The 6,000-nt window shown below is 36.6% G+C and overlaps 1 protein-coding gene across 2 annotated transcripts in view; it reads left to right on the forward strand.

Moving 5' to 3' along the window:
• The window catches only part of klhdc3 (kelch domain containing 3), a 95,505-nt gene that overhangs the window by 39,172 nt on the left and 50,333 nt on the right, over positions 1-6,000 (forward strand). The window lies entirely within an intron of this gene.

The raw sequence follows: 6,000 nt of genomic DNA on the forward strand, positions 1-6,000 counted from the left end.
CTTCCTTTCCCCTGTAGCCATAATACTCTATCATATTGACACCCCATTACGCTGAATATGTGCAAGCAAGCAGAGTGCACATGCTTATGAACATGCTTACTGTATTTTCCAGAGTATAACTCGCGCTTTCTTACCTTCCGCTGGCCAAATTTCCTTCTGTCTGTCTGTCTGTCCCTCCATTCATCCGTCACTCCCAAAAAGGGTATAAGCATTCTGAAATCAACTGATTTTGTGCCCTCAGACTACTCTTGGTTACTAGTTTGAGAGGTTCAGTTTAAATTTTTTCAATTTATTTTCATTTATATAGCGCCAAATCGCAACAGAGTTGCCTCAAGGTGCTTCACACAAGTAAGGTCTAACCTTACTAACCCCCAGAGCAGCAGTGTTAAGGAAAAACTCCCTATACTAGGGAGAACCTATAGTAGTATAACCAGAGAGGTTATACTAGTTTGCAATTCATATACAGAAAAAAAGTCACGATTCATGACCAGAATTTTTTTTTTTCCATTTGAAATGAGAAACACACCATTTAAACGGCCTTTTTGTTTTAAGAAAAGAGAGAGGTGGAAACTTCATAACAGGACTTGATTACTTTCAGCACGTGTTTAAAACCGAGTTGGGTCACACTTAAAGCGTTCTTTGTATCAGGGATCATGATGGGCATTAATGTTTTGCGCTTTTCCTCATGTTGATAAAATACAATCATGCTCACTTCAAGCAAACATACAACCACTGCCAAAAATTATGGAATCACTGACTGCCACAATTTTTTTTCTGATTTCTTAAAGCCAGAAAGTTGCCATTTGAAATGACTTTAGTTTTGTGTCATGTGTGTGATCTGCTTTTTTTTCTACAAAATTAAACAACTGAATGAACATCCTCCGAGGCTGGTGATTCCATAATTATTGCCAGGGGTTGTAGTATATAAATGAATGTCTTTATTAAACTGCAAAGAGTATTGTCTAATGACACAAAGAACTGTGCCTTAAAACACACAAGAACAGACGTTCATGTCTGTGTGTATATGTGCACTGTTACGGTGCAAATGAACAGACAGAAATATAAATGCTGCTGTGTGCTGATTTACAATTGAATTTAAGTTTGTGTTGGACAGCTCTATGACTTTGGGAAATGTTCCACATAGAAAGGTAATCCAGGGGGGAGTTCCAAGATGGCGGACGGGTTAGTAGCATAGATTTATAGCTCGCCCAAGTCGGTAAAATTAATCCACTCAAACTGATTAATTCAACATATAACCTCCATAAATTTTGAGATGAGTGGTATTCGAAACCGGGGAAGCGCCAAAACCTCAAAGAAAATTCAAGAGCCGTCTTTGAAAGAAGGCGGCTCTGACGAGAGTGAACGAGTGAGTGAAACAACAGAGAAAATGGAGCACGCCAAACCTCTGAAAGCTGGACTCGCCGACATCAGCAATGATATACGGTCCCTCAAACAGGAGCTCCATAATGAGCTTATAATATTCAAAGAGGAACTCAAAGGTGAGATGAAGCAAGAAATAACTTCATTAAGACAAGACATGGAGCGAAAACTGACAGAAAATCATACAGAGCTACAGGAGCAGAAGACAAACATAACCGAGGCGCAAGCTCGCATAACTGAGCTGGAGGAGCATAACACGGAGATTAGCATCTTGCTAACAAAGCAGGCACATCAGATGCAGGATAAACTAACGGACTTTGAAACGAGATCTCGACGGAATAATGTCCAGATTTTCGGATTGCCCGAGGACACAGAGGGAAGCTCCATTACAGTCTACTTGGACCAACTTCTTAAAGAGTTGGAACTACCCGAAGATACCGACCTATATATACAACGAGCGCACAGAGTGTCCACATCAAAAACGGGTCCTGGCAGAGCTCCAAGAGCAGTCATGCTTAATTTTCTCAAGTTTGAGACTAAGGAGATGATCCTGCAAAAAGTCTGGCAGAACAAGGGAATACAGGTGGGTAACAAAATTCAATTTGACCATGATTACCCCACTGAAATCATCCAAAAACGCAAATCATATCTGGGCATCAAGAAAATACTGAAAGAAAAGGGGATTCATTTTCAGACCCCATTCACCAAAATAAGAATTCACTGGAACAGCGGTGTTAAGAGCTATGACAGCACAGGAGATGCAGCGCAGGATATGAGAGCAAAGGGACTAATTGTGGAGATGCTGGACGTGGATGTGGGACAAGTGGAGGAGACAACTCAAAGGAATCCGGGATGGCAGCGAGTGAGACAGAGCAGGTTGAGTCAAAATACGGCAGCACAACGAGCGAAGGAGAAGTTGCAGGAATATCAAAGGAGATCTGATAATTAACATCTTCCATTTGTAAAAAGTTAATAAGACTTCAAATAACATTGACTGGGTCAACTCATTTAATCTATTGAAGCAAAGAAAATAAGATGTGACCCATAGATGGACATAAAAAATACAAGAAGGCTTCAGATACTGCAGTTTATTTTAAGATACTACTGACTAGGAGAGGCATACTGATGTTGGACTTGTCTAGACTAGGCTTGAAGATCTATGGGTCTAGGGATGGGCCCTCACAGGAGAGGATTTCCCATCCACCCACCAACAGGGACTTGGGGGATGAAGAAGAACCCCTGAGTGGAAGTTCCATGTGGTATTTTTTATTTTCAGTTTTGTTTGAGTTAATGTTCATGTTACTTTTGGGCTGCTTGAGGAAATACATAAGCATAATAGTGAAGAAATATGGTGTGCAATGTTCTGAAAATATTGTCCTTAAATGTAAATGGTCTAAATACACCTAAAAAGAGGGGATTAGTCATAACAAAGTTGAAAAAAAGTCATATTCTTGCAAGAAACTCATCTGTCTCAGACAGAAGATGAAAAAATTTGGATACAGTAATTCATATTACAGTACATATAAACAAGGACGTAGAAGGGGGGTTGCAACACTAATCCCAAACTCAACTATATTTGTCTGTGAAAAGGAAATCAAAGATAAAGAGGGAAGATATGCATTAGTGAAGGGAAAATTAGAGAATGAACCTGTAACGCTGATAAATGTTTACGCACCTCCAGAAAGTAGTACACACTTCTTTAAATCCCTGTTTAATGTTATTGCCACTGAAACAGAAGGTACTTTAATCTGTGGGGGGGATTTTAACATAATCATGAATCATAGCTTAGATACAACAATCTTAAAGGGGAAAAAAAAAACAGACATCAAAATTTGTAAAGATATCTTTAGAAGAAATGGGAATGATAGACATATGGAGGAGTCTCAATCCTTTGGAAAAGGATTTCACACATTATTCAGCAACACACAATGTCCATTCCAGAATAGATTACTTTATTAATAAGGGGGATAGACATAGAGTGACCAAGTGTAGGATTGGGGGTGCTGACATATCGGATCATAATACCTTATTTCTAAAAATAAATTTGAATGCCAGGAAAAGAGACAATTTGGAGAATGAATGTAGGAATACTTAATAACAAAAGACTGGTGGAAGATTTTAAAGAAGACATCAAACAATATATAGAGGAAAATAACATTGGGGAGGTGGAACCACACATTATATGGGACGCTTTGAAGGCGGTTGTTCGAGGAAAGATAATAGCTAGAGCCACACTATTCAAAAAGATCAGAAGAGAAACATACTAACTCTGAGAGGATTAGAGCAACAATATCAGAAAACAAACAATCCAGAAATACATAATCAAATCAAAGATATCAAAATGAAGATAACTGAATTATTATTATTAGATGAATATGGTAAGAAAAATATATATTTGAAGCAAAGTTATTATGAGATTGGGCACAGAGCGACTAAACTCTTAGCAAAACGTATTCGAAAACAGCAAGCGGTGAATACCATACAAAAAATCAGAGATCCACATACCAATGGACTAATACACGATCCGAAGGGCATAGAGAGGATCTTTAAGGAGTTCTATAAAAAATTATACACACAACCACCTGCAGCAAACGAGGAGGAAGTAAGACACTTTTTAGAACAATTAGATTTACCATCAATTGATTTAAGACAAAATGACAGACTAACAGCAGACATTACAAAAGAAGAGATTTTTCAAGAGATCAATTCCTTGAAAAATAATAAATCTCCAGGAAGAGACAGATACCCTGCAGAATGGTACAAAGTCTTTAAGGAAGAGTTGGTACCAGTACTCCAAACTTCTTTTAACTGGACTCTTAAAGAAAATAAAACACTACTAAATACCGATTATAAAATATATACATCCATCATCTCCAAAAGAATAAATACATTTATAGCAGAATTAATAGACGAGGACCAAACGGGGTTCATATCAGGATGTCAAACACATGATAATATTATATATAACTTATAATATTATAAGTAATGGGTCAAGCTCAAAAAGAGAAACGAAGCTCTGTGCTGGTTAGTATCGACGCAGAAAAGGCATTCGATTGTGTTAATTGGAAATTCCTCTATTTAGTATTGGAACGATTTGGTTTCAATAATAAATCTATACAATTGATTAAAACACTATCAAAAACCCTCAGCTAGAATAAAAATTAATGGAAATTTGATTGATAAAATACTGTTAGAAGAGCAACCAGACAGGGATGCTGTTTGTCACTGATTCTTTTTGCAATTTTTATAGAACCTTTGGCTCAAGCAGTTCAACAAAATAAAGAAATTAAAGGTATCACAGTTAAGAATGTAGAGCATAAAATTGGGCTTTTTGCCGATGACATAATAGCTTACCTCGGGCAGCCGGACACGCCGTTCCCCAATCTAATTAAGCTAATAGAACAGTATGGACATTTCTCAGGATATAAAATCAATGTATCTAAAACTCAGATTCTAGCACTCAACTATCACCCATCGAGAGTGATCCAGAAATCATATAAATTAAATTGGAACTTGAAAACAATCAAATATCTGGGTTTTATGATTACAAAAAACCTTTCTGAGCTATATACTGTAAATTATAAAACTTTAAAACAAGAAATACAGAAAGATATAACAAGATGGTCCACATTACCATTAGATTTAAATTCAAGAGTAGATATAGTTAAACTAAATATATTACCTAGATTCCTATGTGTTCTAATCCCTGCCAATAGATGTTCCCCAGAGCCAGTTCATAGAGTGGGATAGAATGAAAACATTCTATGCAAAAAACCTAGAGTCAGATATAAAACTCTCCAGCTACCTAAAGAAAAAGGGGGAATGGGTCTTCCAAAATTGAGGGAATACTTCAACGCTGCTCAATTGAGACCTATATATTGTTGGTGCAAGTCTGAATTTAGAGCAAAATGGAAGGATATAGAAAAAGAAGTAAACTAGATTCCAATTCAAAATATGGTTGGTGACAACCAGTTATTTAAAGAACTTAAAAATAGTATGGATCCAATCACAATACACACATTAGATCTGTGGTTTAAATTACTAAAAACAAATATAAGATCCAGAATGACATAAAAATATTAAAATGGGTACCATATGATAGCGATTTCAATCCGGCAAAATATGATCAAAGGTTTATACAATGGAAAGAAAAGGGAATAACTGCCTGGTTTGTGTTAGAAAATAAAGGGGAGCTGGTAAGTTTTGAAAATCTTAGAAGACAATTCGACTTAGATTCACACGAACTCTTTAGATATTTTCAAGTGAGGGACTATTATAAAAAGGAGATCAAGTTGGATCCTTCCAGGAAATTGAATGATATCATCCGGATCATAGCTAAAGCATATCAGGGGAGTAACATAAAAATAATTTCATCATTATATCAAGGTCTGAATACCAACGACAACCATTCAACTGAATATATTAAGATAAAATGGGAGGAAGAACTTAATGTGGACATTTTAGATGAGGATTGGCACAAAATGTGGAAGATACATCACTCATCCACTAATTCACGAATCTGGAGAGAATTTGCATGGAAGAATCTGATCCGATTTTTTTATTACTCCTAAAATGAAAAGTAAACAGCTACACATACGACAGAATTGTTGGCAAGGATGT

Source organism: Thalassophryne amazonica, chromosome 13 (genome assembly GCF_902500255.1).
Source record: "Thalassophryne amazonica chromosome 13, fThaAma1.1, whole genome shotgun sequence".
Classification (NCBI taxonomy): domain Eukaryota; kingdom Metazoa; phylum Chordata; class Actinopteri; order Batrachoidiformes; family Batrachoididae; genus Thalassophryne; species Thalassophryne amazonica.